This window comes from Pseudorasbora parva, chromosome 6 (genome assembly GCF_024679245.1).
Source record: "Pseudorasbora parva isolate DD20220531a chromosome 6, ASM2467924v1, whole genome shotgun sequence".
Lineage (NCBI taxonomy): Eukaryota > Metazoa > Chordata > Actinopteri > Cypriniformes > Gobionidae > Pseudorasbora > Pseudorasbora parva.
Genome location: NC_090177.1, coordinates 40,292,741 through 40,310,570, shown reverse-complemented (window position 1 = coordinate 40,310,570; position 17,830 = coordinate 40,292,741). Strand labels below are relative to the sequence as shown.

Genomic DNA, 17,830 nt, shown 5'->3' with positions numbered 1-17,830 from the left:
CACAATACTCAATATAATATTGAACCGTTCAGTACGGCATCCACAGTTCAATACGCGCTGGTGAATTGCGCTTTTTTTTTCCGGTTTTGAATTTAATTAATTATTTCAATTTCTCTCCGTTTGAAATATTTCCCTCGTGCTGATAGGAGCAAATATCCAATCATATGCACTAAAGTTAAGGGGTGTTAGCCGCGTTTTAAAGCCTTGCTGGTTAAACATTTCATTTGCGTGAATATATTTAACCGGCAAGGCACGGGCTGTTCAATGCATCCACTGTTTTGCATTGAGCGCGCGCACTAAACATCTGTCAAACACGCGTGATTACTGGACAGTCTTACTGCGCTAATAGGCCTACTGTCAAATACACACAAGGTTAACATATAAACGCAGTCGGTTAAATCTAAAGTGAAAGTAAATCGCGTGCGTCGATATATGAGATGTGAGCAGGTCTTCAATTGACAGCAGTAGCACACACTGTCCTTTAGGGACATTTCACCTCTAAAATGATTTTAATAAAAAAAGGCAAAAAAAAAAGACTTTTAATACAGTAGCTTTTAATCAATATTGTATACTGAAGACTGTAGTTTTAACTTTAGCCTAACATGTATTCATTCAAATTCATACTTTAATGCTACTGTACATCTCTGAGCTGCCACTGTATCTTTATAAATATTTATTTTATATTATACAATACACTAGGAATGTGTACAAGGGTTTTTTAAAGTAAAGTTTTAAGTTTAAGTAAGGGTTTTCAAGTCTTTTAAGTAAAATAAAGAAAGAGTTTTGAAATAAAAACATTTTCTCATTAACCTTTTTCTGTTCCTGTCGCCTAAGAATAGAATAGCAAAAAAACAAACCGAAAAACCGTGGTTAAAAACAGAGGTATGTATTGAACCGTGGACTAACTGTATTGTTGCATAACTGTGTGTGTGTATATATATATATAAACACACACACACACACATACCGGTATGTATGTATGTATGTATGTATGTATAAAATAATATATAAAATTTTAAAAATCCTGGTTAATCCAAACATTATAATGGCATTGAATGGTAAATGAGATGTTGAAGGTCAAAAAAGTGCATCCGATACTATACTTTATAAAAATCGAAACGGTGGGGTGGTGCGAGGTGGGCGAGTAATGTAACCGGTGGGAGGGGCCTCATTGGGCAGCGAAGCAAGTGCATTCAGGGAGTTGTTGTCTTTTATCCATATGAGACAAAAATACAGTTTCTGTCTTTTCAGTCTAGAAGGCACTAACTGATACAATTCTAATAACATAATGACCTTTCTTCTACATAAATGGCCCAATTTAAATACACATTCACCTTCCCAGCAGTGAAGTACCCCTTTAAAGGAAGAGTGCATTCAAAATGAGTTTCCCTTTCAAACCATAGCCTGTAAAAAAACTAGCATGGCCAAGTTCACGTGCGCATTCACAGTCCTTTTGTGCTGATGTAAGTTGTAATAAACATATATCTGAATAATCTAATATAGGGTGCGTTTGGTTGAGTATTCACAGTTTTAGCTCAAATAAAAATTATTTGAGACGGTCATTTTGATGTTTCCTTTTCAAAGACATTTATTCATCATAATCTAGCGGTTCTTTTTTGTAGTCATATGTTCATGTTTTCATAGACATGTCATGTTTGTATTTGTCAACCTTAATTTTCGTAACGGTCTTAAAATAGTTTACAAAAAATTACAAAAATCACTGAACCCTTTTATAAGTAAGGGATACACCCAGCCGGTTGTTATCGCCGAATAAACCCCGACAGAGTGATCAGGACCCCGACGCGAAGCGGAGCATCACTCTGAAGGGGTTTATTCTGCGATAATATCCGGCTGGGTGGACATTATCCCGCTTATTACACGGCTAATAGTCTCAAATAAATAATTATTAGACACAAAATATTGTCTTGAGATTAAATATTTTATTAGCTCTTACGCAAAGCTTCCGCGAAGAAAAACAGTTCCAACCTGCTTTAAGCCTTTATCTATTGCTGCTAAATGTTGAAATGAATGCTGAAAGGGTTAGTTCACCCAAAAATGAAACCAAGCCTATGATTTACTCACCCTCAAGTCATTATAGGTGTTTATGACATTCTTCTTTCAGACAAATACAATCAGAGTTATATTTAAAAAGTCCAGGCTAACGTTAATCCCAGCAGTAGTTGTAGTTGTGTTTGAAGTCCATAAAAAATGCAGCTGTCCGTCAAATAACGTGCTCCACACGGCTCCGATGGGTTAATAGAGCCTTCTGATTCGAATCGATGCGTTTGTTTAAGAAAAATATCTATATTAAAAACATTATAAAGGAAACCTGCCTTGAAGTCTCCCATTGTAACCCACGGCTGTTTAAGCCACAAGATGGCGCCAGGGTTAAGCATAGAACTTGTACCGGTCAAGATAACGTACTCGGTTACTTTCGTAACCTCGGTTCCCTGAGAGAGAGGAACGAGTATTACGTATGGGAAAAACTCCTTTTCTCGAGAATATGAAGCAAAACTTTAATAAAGGTATCCATGTAAAGCGCAGTGCCGCTGAACGGCCATAGCTCAGCGCGAGGAGCGCTCTGATTGGCCGGGCCACGGCAACTGCAGGAACCTATGGTGAGGCGGCTGAGAGGAACGAGCCAATGGGGGGCGTTCCAGAAGCCCGCCGAAAAAAGGTGCTTATATTTGCATACAGGAGGCTATATAAAGCCCTAATTTCGGCATAGGTGTCAGATTTTTAGATCGACTGAAGCGATACCTGAGAAGCATAAACACGGCACGGAACGTAATACTCGTTCCTCTCTCTCAGGGAACCGAGGTTACGAAAGTAACCGAGTACGTTCCCTTTCGAGAGAGGTTCCTCGTATTACGTATGGGAACACAATGTAAAGCGCCGTGTGTGCTGACTGACCCAGCATGCCCAAAGCACATGTAAATAACCCCCGAGACACCGAAGAGGCGGCTATAAGGGGGGATGAAGAACCGGAAGAGTCGGTTCGTTTGAACAGCTGATCGGACATAGTCGGATCTTATGATAAATGAAAAGTGCTTAAGGACTGATGTGTACAGGCCAAAACTAAAGGCAATCTGTTTTACCAGGGTCAAGATAGAGCCTAGATGGAGAGAAGCCCTGCTTGTAGAGCTGGAACCTCCAATTTATAGAATCTGATAAAAGTGGACGGAGAGGCCCAGCCTGCCGCCGCACAGATATCTTCCAAAGAAATGCCACACGACCAAGCCCAAGATGAGGCCATGCCTCTAGTGGAGTGGGCTTTAACGCCTATAGGGCAAGTCAGGTTTTTAGACTCATAAGCCAGCGAGATAGCGTCCACTATCCAGAGTGAGAGTCTTTGCTTCGTGACAGCACAACCTTTAGTGCGGCCGCCGAAGCAGACAAACGGCTGGTCCGACTGCCTGAAGGGGGAGGAGCGCTCCAGATACAGTCTCAAAGCTCTGACCGGGCAGAGTAGATTCGCGTCCTGTTCACCCTGAGATGCGGGTAAAGGAAGCAGAGTAATAACCTGTGCTCTAAAAGGGGTAGAAAGCACTTTGGGTATTGTATAGGCAAAATTATATTAACTCCGTTGCATTTCTGAATAAGAGACAAACCTTTGCCAATCGTGTCTTTATAAAGATTTAATCCTTGCAAGAATGAATCCACAATCAACCAGGCAATGCCTGCGTCGAGTGTGAACTGAGGAGACAAAAGAAGGTCCAACCTTTTATACTCTTGTGTCAGTGTTTTACAGAAACAAAAGGAAAGATGAAGCAAATGCCTTTCCCCCCCACCCTTCTGTAACTAATTCGAATAAGAAAACAAGGGACACGATGGTTCCCCCCCTTGTCTTCCTCCATCAGTGTTTGTGTCAAGGCCTCAAGTGGTGATGGGGAGGGTTTATGACTGTGCATAGGAATGTGAGGTGTGGCTGGCATACATTTTATGATGTAAATGTAGTAGAGAATTTGTTTGTGTGAAGATCTAATCTATGTGGCTGTGGCTGTGATTTAATTAACGACACCTAAGGCCCGGTGTCTCCAAACTAGCTGTCCTGTGACTCCATACTGAGGTGTTTCTGTATGGCAGAGACAGATGTTGACTTCTGTGTGAATTCAAACATAAATTATAAAAATTTCTTCAACAATTCCCCCTTTTATCATTCTTTGATAACTCACAAGAAAAATTTAAAATGTGTATTAATGTTGTTCTCTTCAAGCCTCACAGTCCAGGCGCTCGGAAAGGTTGTCACGGCTTTGCTTGCTCCGTCCTTTTAGTTGCCAAGATGAATCCCACAGTTGTACGCCCAGAAAGTCAGGAGGATTGGTCTTTGATGTGCTTGTAGTCTTTTCTGCTCTCTTAATGAAAAGGCACCACCTCTCTTCAGATGGCACAACTATGGTTCTATATCCTGTCCAATCACCTTCTACGCGCGTCTCGATTCATTTGGCTTACAATAGGTTCTAACTTGAGAAATGGTTGCCTCAGCGCCACGTTTTGCCAGTTTCTCTGCTCCTCAGATCATAATGCCAAGTGATGTTTGTGTTTGATCTCGGCCCGCACAGACGTGTGCCTCCTGCTCTTCTCCTCTCAGCTCCTTCTCCCAGTCTGCAATGGCTCGCATACACCCACGTCTCTCTCTCTCAGCAACCTTGACGGCCATTTGTGTCATCATCAGCATGACAAAAGCTCTAGCCACTTTTACGCATTCCAGCTCTAAGGTCCCATATCACCATATCGGGTCCCTTAACCTGCACACAGATCTTAGACAAACAGCAAAGACATTTCTTTTGCAATAATTCGCAATTCTATTGATGTAAGCTATTGTTTACCCCCCTTCCATTCCTATGAATGGTGGTTTTCCGAAAAACTTTTTCAAATGGTCTCAGATTTGCTGTAGGCCTCTGTTGTTGTTGTTTTTTGTTGTTGTTGTTGTTGTTGTTGTTTTTCAAAAATGTTCATCAAATACTCAAATACTGTACCGCAGACAGTTTACACTGCATGAAAAGTGGGATTTTCGTCCCCGTAAACGGCCGGAAATCTCCCTGATTTTCGACAATTAACGTCAGTTTACAGCCTGTGAACGTCGCGTTCGTCTGTGCCACATATTGACGGAAACGAACCATGACGTATGTGGAGCTTGCGGAGGCATGCTGGCGCCGGCGCTAATGGCTCTAATTAGCATATGAATAGCAGCTCTGGGCGGCGCGATTTGCCGGAATGGCTTGAATTTCCTCACTCAGTATTGGTTGAAACTACTACATTGAAACAAGAAATATCACTCGTGATTGGTTGGCAGATCTGTTACTATTGGTCAACCTGGGTAATAAATTAATAAATTTAAACCCCCAAATTATAATAATTTTACACACATATATATATAAAATTATGATTTGCATATTATTTTTTAATTGTATATATTCATATTCATGTGATATGCTATTATGTTTTATATTCATGTCATTGTTATCCTATGGACTACGCTATTATAACCATCAAGGACATTCATTTATTGAGGAAAGGAAAATATGCCAGGGACGTGCAGTTTATTCAAAGAAAGAGCTTTATTAGAACAAACACAAACACACAACCAAATGCAAAACGTTTGAGATCTGCCCACACAACAATAGGAAGCTCACGAGAAGCCCAAAATCCTACAGCACCATGAAGTCTCTGTTTTCCGCTTCAGAGCTGTAGGTAACTAGCGCCATTCTGTCTGTTTTAAGTCCATTTTTCAGACGTCTGTCGTGCGTTGCCCTGTTCTTTGGAATCGCCTCTAATCTCGATTGCAGCGTGGCACAGAGCTCGGCGAACAGTCCATCCAGACACCGCGCGAACGATGCCGTCTTCATCATCAGACATCAGGTCTATGGTAGCGCACTTCCAAAGGCCCACCTCATCCTCAGCTAACACACTCTTTCTTGCTTGTAGCAGCTGTAAAAACAAACAATAAAGACAATAAGTATTGCGCGATGTACTGCGTAAAATGCACCTGAAAAATAGTCACACTGACCAAAAACGGATCTAATCTAATAAATCTTACCCTCTTTCTTCTCAATCGACTCCGAGTTGAACTCTTCGCAGCTTTTCAAGAACTGGATGTTTGTACCTCCTGCGTACTGTCTCTATGTCTTACATGCAGCTGGAAAACAATTAAATGAGTGTTATGACGAAGTTGTGAAGACGGCGTACTGCTTCCTGTAAAATGACCAGAAAAAGAAAACACTTTTATAAAGCAACTTACATTTGTTCTTTTACAAGGCTAATTTCAGCTTGTGCTACTTAAAAAGCTTTGCTTTAGGTTACTTTAGCTTAGATAACAGTCTTACCGCAATCTTAGGACTGGTCTTCTCTTAGGCACTCGTCTTCTCTTCTTAAAGTTAGTATCTTCCACACAGTTTTTCGACTCCAAAGCAAGCAACCTATCATCTATGGACAGCAACCTGGAGATTACTAAAGTAAAATGCTCGTTAAAATCGGCAGCAAACTGAGCAAGCTGACGAGATAGCCCACTGATTGCATTCAGCTGTTTCTTCCCGCCGGTGTTACGGATCAACTGGGGATAATGTTATCTGGGGACGGGCGCACGGGCGCGTGCACGCAGCTAGTTTTACCTGGATTTACAGCAGATGTTAGACGAGGACAGATTCGTCACAGCGGATTTTCCACTGAACAGATTTAAAACGCTTTCCACATTATTGGTAAATGTTTGCATAATATCAGGCTCTGTGTTTTCCTCTGTCGCTGCTTTGCTGTATGTTTCAAACGCAGTTTAAGGGAATTTTTAATGTGGTTTCATTTCACAACACAGACCACGCCCACATTTTGTTACATTCTTTTCGATGAAAGTCGTATCCAATGACAATTACATTCAATAAATTACATTGTGTCGTATTATATCGGAATTTTTATTTTATTTTTAATAACTATTGTTTTTGTAATTTGCTTAGGGTATTTTTTAAATTATATATATATATATATATATATATATATATATATATATATATATATATATATATATATATATATATATATATATATATATATATATATATCCTAACTAAAATAACTCATAGCCTGTCATATTACCTTTCTCATATTAGCCTATTATATTCTATTATAATCTATTATATTGCCCACCCCTTGCCCACCTGCACATCCCAGCTGATATACAAGATTTGGGGGGTCATTCTGCATTTGAAAGTTTGAAAGGGTTTTAAATCTTCTAAATTAAGTAAAATGATTCAAAATCAAGTAATTTATATATGCCAAAGTCAACTTTAAACATATACAATGTAATTTCCAAACAGCAAAATTGTGGCCAGTGAAAATGCTGAGTGGCTAGTAACTTTGGAAAACCACTAGCCACTATATATATATATATATATATATATATATATATACACACACACACACACACACACACACACACACACACACATATATATATATATATATATATATATATGTGTGTGTGTAGTGCCGTTAAAATTAATTTGCGTTAACACGTTAATTTTGACAGGCAATGATATATGATATATAAAGTTTGCTGATGTATGACGCGGCTTATTAGCAGGAGACCACAATGATTGGTAAAAGTTGCGGTGATTGGTCAAAATTGCGAGTCGCACTGAATTCACGGGGACTGATTGCAAATGACACACAATAAATAATCTAGAATACTTTCATCAAATATATAAATTCAAGCTTAAGTTTAAGATTTTACAATTAGGCTATACTGAGCCTGATCTATCTTAGAGATTTTCTTAGAAGGAAGTTCATACCTTTTAGAAAAATGTCACATGGGTTAAAACTCCTGCTACCCTGATTTGCATTTGTATAGCTCACAGCATGTTCATTTACATGTTAAAGCCTCCCCTGGAGTTAAGGGAAGGGGGGTCTTGGGGGGGACAACTGCCAAGCAAGGCCCACGTCAATTTCTGACAATTCACGGCAGTTTTCGGTGTCGCCTGCAAACTGCCGTGTACAGTCGTAAACCTGATCTTCCACGACAATCTACAGTGCCGCTTACTGACGAAAATCCCACTTTTCATGCAGTGTTAGTTTTCAAAAAATTTCATATAATTCCCCCTTTGGGTGCCTGGTCGAATCATTTTTGGGGTAATGATCGAATCATTTTTGGGGTAAACAAGGCTTGCCATCACGAAGGTCTCCATACTCTGTAAAGTGAAAGCATTTTTGTTAATTTCACATATATCAAAAGACATTATGGTTCCTTTGACTGCTGCTCTGCCCCGGCCTTTGCAGCCTCATCTGCTCTCGCGTTTCCTGTTGAAATCAAATCTTTGTTATTAGTGTGCGCTGCGCATTTACAGATATCAACCCGGCCAGGCAAGAAAAATTGCGTCTAGAGGAACAGACACAATTCGCAAAATGGCGAGACGGTTTCCAGTGTTTTCCCAATGCCCCAAAATCATGCGCAACTCCGAACGCAAAACATAATTGTGTGTATATTGTTACACTTGTACCTTTCATCAACATGCTTCAGTCAGGGCTTCAGTCTTAACCAGGCAATCTTTATCTTGATTCTTTCGTGTTTCAGTGAAAGTAAATATACGATTTATATTTCATATCTGCAAGCCGGGCTAAGTGAGTAAGCACTGTCACTGCACTCCTGTCATTTAAGGGGTGTGAAACCTTCAAAATCCAGCACACGACACCTTGTTGCTATCAACTGTTTAGTGACACATCAAACATTCCTTGGACAGATCCTCAGTCCCTCCTCAGAGACCAAATACACACTTTTAGAAAACATGAAGGAAGAAACAATCATTGTTTCTCTTGATTAATCCAAATCATCACAGACTCCAATAGAGGTCCAATTCAAATTGAACAACAAAAAAAATAAGTAATATATAGATAATAATTAATCTAAGCCCTTAAGTCTATATATATGTATATATAAACATCCTTCAGTTTATGTTTGTGCTTTGTCCACAGTTCAGATGACTCCTCTGCCCATGCATGACTTATGTTTAAAGCTCAAATGTCTGAGGTCGCTATCCTCAACCTCAAATTCATGTTTATATCTAGATCTGTACAGTTTCTCACTGTACATCATATTCTTATGAACATAAATCAAAATGTATTAATGTTGAAAACTTTATCAGAACGACATAATTATGTGGTTGTATCACATTCAATTAGCTCGTTCACTCATCTTTCTCTTGTGACATTAATGTTTAATCATATTCAATACCCAATTCTTTATCAGTTAGGATATAATAAGGTATAATATGATATAATAATTAGGATTTCCTTCAAAGTAAATTTTTTTTCATCCAATGTTTTGTCAATTAAAACTCCAAAATTATCATAATTTTACCAAGAACTTACAAATGGTTTTTATATTATTTAATCTTCTTTTCTTTTCGGCTGTTCCCTTCAGGGGTTGTCAAAACGAATCATCTTCCTCCATCTAGCTCAATTCCTTAGTGCAACTGTCTCCAAACCATACACCATCGCTGGTCTCTCACAACTGTCCCGTACACCTTTCCTTCCTCTTTTATCAATCAACAGACTTGACACCTTTCTCCACCCATTCCAACCTGCCTGCACAGACTTCTTCCCCTACTTCTCTTTTCCCTGTAAACCTCACTGTTCCACTTGGTTTCCTCTCATTCATACACATGTATGCTGTCTTGCTGCCTTCATTCCTCTTCTCTCCATATCAAAACCTCCACCTTTCTAGACTTTACCCCACCTGCTCCCTGCTGTCATACAAATTACTTTAAGAAAGTATTCAAATTTGTACTATAATTCCAAAATTTCTTTTAAACTTGTTTTAAAACAATCCCTATTTTTACCTCATCTCAATCCCAGTCACACAGAGAGCATCACAGTCCTTTTTATTTTTATTATTCTCTTACAGTAATTGTAATTCTGTTTATAAGTCAAATGTCATGCTTTCCTTCTTATGAAACATACAACTTAAACTTTTTTATTTTATTTTATTTTTACTATTTTTATTTTATTTTATTTTTAGAGGTTTTATTCCTTTGTTCACCCTCCAGCATTTCATGAATGCGATGGAGTCTCTGGATAATTTCAATAGTGACTTCAGCCAATCTGTCACCTTGTCTCTGCCTCTAAATCTATAGCATTTACTAATCCAGAGTGTAATTCAACATCATAAATGACAAAAGTAGTCATAACTACCCTTAATAGACAGAGCTGGATATCAATCCACTTAAAGCTCGTCCCAATTTAATTCTGGATCATCTTCTTTATCAGATTCAGAATAATCAGCTTCTTTTAAAGTTTGTTGTTTAACTTTATTATATGTAGTGCTAAAACACTACCTTAATCAGGACACATAAATATGAACTGCTCATTCTCAAAATTTGCTTCTACTTGGTTTCTCAACCAGTTTCAAATCATGTCTGTTCACTTTTAAGTTGTCTTTTAGAAGTCAGCCAATTCCAAATGTATTTATTTATTTATTTATTTATTTATTTTTCTGTCTCAGTTTTAACAGACACTGTGCCATCCCTGCTTCCACAAGCAGCTTCTCTCTCTCACTTTATCTCTCTCTGTCTCTTACACAGATAATCTTTTCAACAGCTTCTGAGACTTTAACTCAGAGCAACTTATAGTATTAAATTCTGTAAAATTGTTTCAAGTTATCTTGAGTTTAAATACCTTTGTTATCCAGACCTTCTTTTTAAACTTCAAATTTCGTCCTCATCTCAAAGCCATCACCATGTCTCTGAATTATCCTCTGCCATATCTAATGACCTGCAGGATTTAAAACTATGATAGAGACATATTAGTTCAATATCACACAGTTTTACTGATACCAATTAATACATTTTGTTCTGATCTCCAGAAAAGTTAATGACAATCACCTCATGGTCTCAGCTGGCTCTTGAATGCCCCTTACCATCATAACTTTCCCTCAGGGTGCTCCCTGGCATTCCCTGGCATTCAAACACAATATATGCGGGTTTTTGTTTTGTTTTGGTGAGCGGTATTGAAGAACCTTTCTTTGGGGCAGACTGCTGTATCTCTGTCTGGACTCTCGGCCCCTACAAGACACAGCTCCCCCCACACAGTGAGTCTGATTGCCTCATACAGACATCTGTTCAACTTTACACACCTCACATAGACTCCACCCTCCTTTTGGGGGCGGAGCTTGAGTGTCAGCGTGATCCCCCTGGCTTAGGTTGTTCTGCGTCAGGCCACACAGAATCTTACCCGTCATTGGGAAAATCACTTCGTGCCCACTCCCCGCTTGAGTTCTTTGACCCTCAACAGGATCGGCTGTGTTTTGGAACTTTGGGGAAAGTGCATTCAGTCACTAGAGCCGTTTGGTCTGCTTACTATTGGTAAAACATGGAGACAGGTTAATTACAACACAACTTAATCATTAAAATTAATAGATTATACTCAGTACATTTGGTCATAACAATTTAATGTTCTGTGACCAAAGCCATCAGTTCTGTACATGGTGGTGGCTAAGAGCAGGCATGGAAGTTACTGGTCATATAACAGATTAGTCTCAAATTTCAGTTCATTTTGTAGACTATATTTGAAAAATTTGAAATATTCTTCATGAATATTTATCATTGCCCTCCCATTGGCAATCGTTTATTTTTAATAAATCTTTGTCTCTATGATTGTCAGCTGATGCCTTGTGTCTTTATCCTATGACATACTGTGACATTAGTCCACATATCAGCTTTGAGCTAATTTGGGAAGAGAGAGAGACTCTGAGGCCTTCAGGGCTGGCACACTGCATTCTCACAAACTTTTCACTCTTCACACTACCTCAGTGTAAGATCTGGCTATGAATTAAAATTGGTTCCAAATAGACATCAGACATTTTCCTTTTAACTCTATTCTTGGACTGAGATCATATTTTCAAATAATCAACCCAAAACATCAGCTTCTAGGTTTTCCAACAAATTAACTCACCTATAGTTATTTCAACAATCCAATTTCAGTCAAATAAGCATTATCAAAGTTTTGCAAAAGTGAGAAGAGCAAGAGCATATTTATTTTAAATCCTCTACATCAAAATGTATGTATCTTTGCAACATATTTTATCGTCTTTAATTTTATCTCATAATTAAAATTAAAATTATCACAACTCCTTCTTTCCAAAAAATAATTATTTAATTTATTCTTTATTTAGTTTCGTTTTCAAAATTTAGTCTGGTGGTCTCGTTTTGCCACATTTTCAACACCTTATGGGTGAGTGGACACAGTTATGTGCAAAAATGCCCCGCTGACCACACATTTTATTCAGCAATCGACATTTCAGTCTGGTTCCCAGTCTGTAAGGCGGTGTCTAAAGCGACAATCGCTCGGACAGTCAGAGAAGAGCTCTGGTCCAATAAAACATACAATGTCTTGCAATTAATGGTATCATTCATCTGCTTTTTCAAAACAAAAATCACATTTAGCTATCAGATTCCCTCAGTTACTGGGATCTTTCCTTCAGGGTTTAATGTTATCAGATTATACAATCCCTCAGTTACTGGGATCTTTCCTTCAGGGTTTAATGTTATCAGATTATACAATCCCTCAGTTACTGGGATCTTTCCTTCAGGGTTTAATGTTATCAGATTATACAATCCCTCAGTTACTGGGATCTTTCCTTCAGGGTTTAATGTTATCAGATTATACAATCCCTCAGTTACTGGGATCTTTCCTTCAGGGTTTAATGTTATCAGATTATACAATCCCTCAGTTACTGGGATCTTTCCTTCAGGGTTTAATGTTATCAGATTATACAATCCCTCAGTTACTGGGATCTTTCCTTCAGGGTTTAATGTTATCAGATTATACAATCCCTCAGTTACTGGGATCTTTCCTTCAGGGTTTAATGGCATTCCACCCATTTTACAACCCATGAATAAGCATTAACACCTAGAAATTTGAATTTCTTTTGTTCTCAATTTATTTGTAGCCAGTTAAGTTGCCATATAATTTTCTAAACATAATTTAAACATTGCTGGCCATTTTCTTAATACGTTCTGCTTATTTATTTCAATTGCTATCTTCAGAGCAGAGCTGCTTACAGCATTTGCTCTCTAGTCTCAAAATCTTTATTCGGACTAATCAAGTTACTCATCATGCCATTCAAATTTTTAGCTCTAATTTAGTTATCATAAATTGTTATCCATTGCTTAATCTCATACTCACCAGCGATCTTTAAACAGCTGTGGCTTCTGTGTGATCAGACAACATTTTCCTTTCCCTGCTATCAGTTTCATTCAACACTGTTATTTTGCATTTCTCACACACATCCCCCACAACAGCCCTTTGATTAATCTCCTCTCTCCAACAGACCACTTTCAGCCTGGTGAAACACAGCATTCCCTCTTTTGGAAATCATGATTAATTCAATTAATTTCTCTATACCTTGCATGCATTTTTGGCCATATAATTTTCCCATTTGACAAAAACACCGGTGTATCATATTCTGCTAGCTTGCTTTGGGATTTTCCCCATATTGGCAGTCTGAGTTTGTGGCTGTTCGCGTGCACGCTAGTAATCTGTCGGACGTCTCCGTACAGATCTTATCCTTCACCCAGACCAGACGGGAGGACGCTTACCCAAGCACCCTTACTGATCCTTCACCCAGACCAGACGGGAGGACGCTAACCCTAGCGTCCTTACTGATCCTTCACCCAGACCAGACGGGACGGACGTTAACCCAAACGCCCTTACTGATCCTTCACCCAGACCAGACGGGAGGACGCTAACCCTAGCGTCCTTACTGATCCTTCACCCAGACCAGACGGGACGGACGTTAACCCAAACGCCCGATTTTCGCCCTCGTGATTTCAGTTTCACCCCGTAAAACACATAAATTCACGATGCATTTGCCACAGATTCAGACCCCCAGTATGGTTAATCCCTATCAATTAAAATTTCAATTTAACCAAATTCTATTTAAAATTCTTCCCCAAATTTTTAAGTTTGTCTCTTACCAGAAGCGTCCCGTTGCCACCCCGGGTTCGTTTTCTCTAATTCCAGTGGTTGGGCCCTCCAGGACCCCTAGAGCAGCCGGCCCTTCTCCCTGAATCAGTCGGGGTAAGGCTGTGACTCTAACGTCCAGGATGATCGGTCACCGTCCGCTCTCAGGGTCCGGAAGACACATCCAAGGAATCCCACTTCTGACACCAAATGTATAGGCAAAATTATATTAACTCCGTTGCATTTCTGAATAAGAGACAAACCTTTGCCAATCGTGTCTTTATAAAGATTTAATCCTTGCAAGAATGAATCCACAATCAACCAGGCAATGCCTGCGTCGAGTGTGAACTGAGGAGACAAAAGAAGGTCCAACCTTTTATACTCTTGTGTCAGTGTTTTACAGAAACAAAAGGAAAGATGAAGCAAATGCCTTTCCCCCCCACCCTTCTGTAACTAATTCGAATAAGAAAACAAGGGACACGATGGTTCCCCCCCTTGTCTTCCTCCATCAGTGTTTGTGTCAAGGCCTCAAGTGGTGATGGGGAGGGTTTATGACTGTGCATAGGAATGTGAGGTGTGGCTGGCATACATTTTATGATGTAAATGTAGTAGAGAATTTGTTTGTGTGAAGATCTAATCTATGTGGCTGTGGCTGTGATTTAATTAACGACACCTAAGGCCCGGTGTCTCCAAACTAGCTGTCCTGTGACTCCATACTGAGGTGTTTCTGTATGGCAGAGACAGATGTTGACTTCTGTGTGAATTCAAACATAAATTATAAAAATTTCTTCAACAGTATAAAACCATGTCTCGGTTTAAGAACAACTTTGGAGTTGTTGGGCCCGAACTCGAGACAGGACGGACTCACTGAGAGTGCGTGTAAGTCACTCACACGTTTAACCGAGGCCAGAGCCAGCAGAAACGCGGTTTTGAGTGATAAAAGCTTTATGGTCGCGGTCTGGAGAGGCTCGAAGGGGGGACCCTTCATAGCGTCTAGAACCACCGCGAGGTCCCAAATAGGAACCGAGGGGGGGCAAGGGGGGTTCAATCTCCTGGCCCCTTTAAGAAAACGTACAATGAGCTCACTTTTCCCTAGTGAATGTCCCGCAACCTGAGCCTGGTTAGCTGCTATGGCGGCAACATAAACTTTGAGCGTGGAGGGGGAACGACCCGCGTCCAGTAGCTCTTGGAGAAAAGCGAGCACTTCTGTTGTTTCGCATGAGCGTGCGTCGATATTTCGGACGGCACACCAGTTAGAAAACACTGACCACTTCAGAGTATAGAGCCGCCTCGTCGAGGGGGCTCTAGCTTCCGCTATAGTGTTCATAACTCTGTCAGAGAGGTTTCCCGATACCAGTTGATGGGCCATACGTGGAGGGCCCATAGTTCGGGGCTGGGATGCCAGATCCCCCCCTTCGCCTGCGTGAGGAGATCTTTCCTCAGCGGAATGGGCCATGGGGCTGTGTCTGACAGCTGGATCAGATCTGAGAACCACGTTCGGTTCCTCCAGAGCGGGGCTATTAAAAGCACCGCGGATGCTGTCTCCCTGATTTTCTTGATGGTTTGTGGTAGCATCGCGATCGGGGGAAAAGCATATAGCGGGAGGCTGGGCCAGACATGGGCCAGGGCATCCCTGCGTTTGGAGAAAAATATTGGGCAGTGAGTGTTGTCTTCTGAGGCGAAGAGATCCACTTTCGCTCTGCCGAAGGTGTTCCAAATTAAGAGAACCGTTTGCGGGTGAAGAGACCATTCCCCTGGGGGAATGGTTCCCCTGGATAACATATCCGGACCCACATTCAGAATACCTGGCACGTGAGCCGCCCTCAGGGAGCTCAGGTTGTGCTCTGCCCATAAAAGGAGATGCTTCGCCATGCGGTGAAGGGAATATGATCTCAGGCCGCCCTGGCGATTTATGTACGCTACCACCGACATGTTGTCTGAACGAACCAAGACGTGGTGGTTCTTTATATGTGGAAGGAAAGCTCTCAGCGATAAGGCGACCGCTTTCATCTCTAGACAGTTTATGTGCAGCCGCTTTTCTGTTTCTGCCCACAGGCCAGAGATCGGCTTGCCCTCGTGCAGGGCTCCCCACCCCCGAGTGGAGGCATCTGTCGAGACCACTTTCAACTTCGTAACCGTGCCCATAAGCACGCCCCTCCGATACCACTCTGTCCTCGTCCAAGGAGCCAAAGTTTTGACAACGCTGTGGCTCACTTTGACGGGAAAACGGCCCCATTTCCATGCATAAGGAGGGACACGGGCGCGTAGCCAACGCTGGAGGGGGCGCATGTGTAGCAGTCCCAGCCTGAGCACTGACGATGCCGAGGCCATAAGGCCGAGCATTCTCTGAAAGTGTTTCAGGGGAACGCGAGTTCCGGCTTTGAATGAAGTCGCCATGTTCTGGACGGATAGCGCGCGCTGTGTCGTTAGCCGCGCGTTCATGAGTCTCGAGTCTAGAACAATGCCCAGAAAAGATATCTTTTGAGTGGGTGACATCGAGCTCTTGGCGATATTGATCCTGAGACCCAAACAGTCTAAATGGTTGAGGAGCCAGGATCTGTGTGTTAGTAGTTCTGCTCGAGACTGGGCTATCACTAGCCAGTCGTCGAGGTAGTTGAGCACCCGCATCCCTTTCAGCCTGAGCGGGGCTAATGCCGCGTCCATACATTTCGTAAACGTGCGGGGCGCCAGGGATAAGCCGAATGGCAGGACCGTGTACTGATAAGCCTGCCCCTCGAAGGCGAATCTCAAGAATGGCCTGTGGTGGGGGGCTACCTGCACGTGAAAGTACGCATCTTTCAGATCTATCGTGAAAAACCAGTCCCCAGGGCGAATGTGCGCGAGGATCTGTTTCACCGTTAGCATTTTGAAAGAGCGAGTCATTAGAGCTTTGTTCAAATGCCTTAGATCTAGGATGGGCCTGAGCTCTCCGTCCTTCTTCGGAACGAGAAAGTATCGGCTGTAGAAGCCCGACTCGCTTTTGGAAGGGGGAACGGGCTCCACCGCTCCCTTCTCTACCAGTTTCGAAATCTCGGTGCGAAGCACGTGACTGACGCTGCTTCTCACCGAGGTCTCGACCACGGCGCGAAAGCGCGGGGGCCTGCGAACGAACTGTAGCGAGTAGCCCCTTTTTACTATGTTCATAACCCAATTTGATACCCCGGGCATGGCTTGCCAGGCCTGAGCCCGACACGATAGCGGCTGGAGCCGGCGCGGATAAGGGTCGCCTACTAGAGGGAACTCGGTAGCGCTGCCATTTTGTGCTTGAGACATAGAGGGGGTAGTGCTTATGTGTGGCGGCGTGCACTGTGGAGTGGGCGCCGGGACATTTATAGCATGGGTGGGAGGGGTGAATGAGTGTAGGAGTGCAGACTGATGTGTGGGCACATTTACTACAGAGAAAAAGCTCTTTTTGAGATTTATTTGGATCGCCGTGATAACAGCGTTTGTGTGCAGGCGAGTGCGTTTGACAACGGGCTCGTTGGCTGCTAAACTGAGGTCGGCAGTCACCTGGGTGCAGGGAACTGGGAGACCGGGAGGGAGAGATGGGGGTCCAGCCGAGGCGAGACCTGACCATCTCCTTTTTATCCCTGTGGCTAGGACGGCTTCGGAGGCTCGGGGTTCAACACAAGCCTGGGTCGAGGTCCCCGGCGTTCAGGCCGACTGCTGCGGTTCGCGGAGCGGGAACGTTGGCGCGGTCCAGAAGAGGAGCGAGGCCGGGAAGGTGGCGCAGCCGGCTTAGCGGGTTGAGAAGGCGGGGGTCTACCTCGAGAGCGTCCCTGGCCTGAAGACGAGCTGGAGCGCTTAGGCAGGAAATGCCTCATAGCCTGCGAAGCCTTTTGCGCTTCGGTGAAACACTCCGCGAAACCCACGACTGACGGGCCGA

At 42.0% G+C, this 17,830-nt stretch overlaps 1 protein-coding gene and 1 long non-coding RNA gene across 2 annotated transcripts in view; one reads left to right on the top strand and one right to left on the bottom strand.

Annotated features, from left to right (window-relative positions):
• The window catches only part of trim35-39 (tripartite motif containing 35-39), a 41,769-nt gene that overhangs the window by 1,440 nt on the left and 22,499 nt on the right, over positions 1-17,830 (top strand). The window lies entirely within an intron of this gene.
• LOC137079014 (uncharacterized) lies at positions 5,284-6,830 on the bottom strand. Its single transcript, XR_010905392.1, has 3 exons — positions 6,327-6,830; positions 6,041-6,195; positions 5,284-5,931 (listed from the first exon to the last, which is right to left on the bottom strand). It is a non-coding gene; the product is annotated as an uncharacterized lncRNA (long non-coding RNA).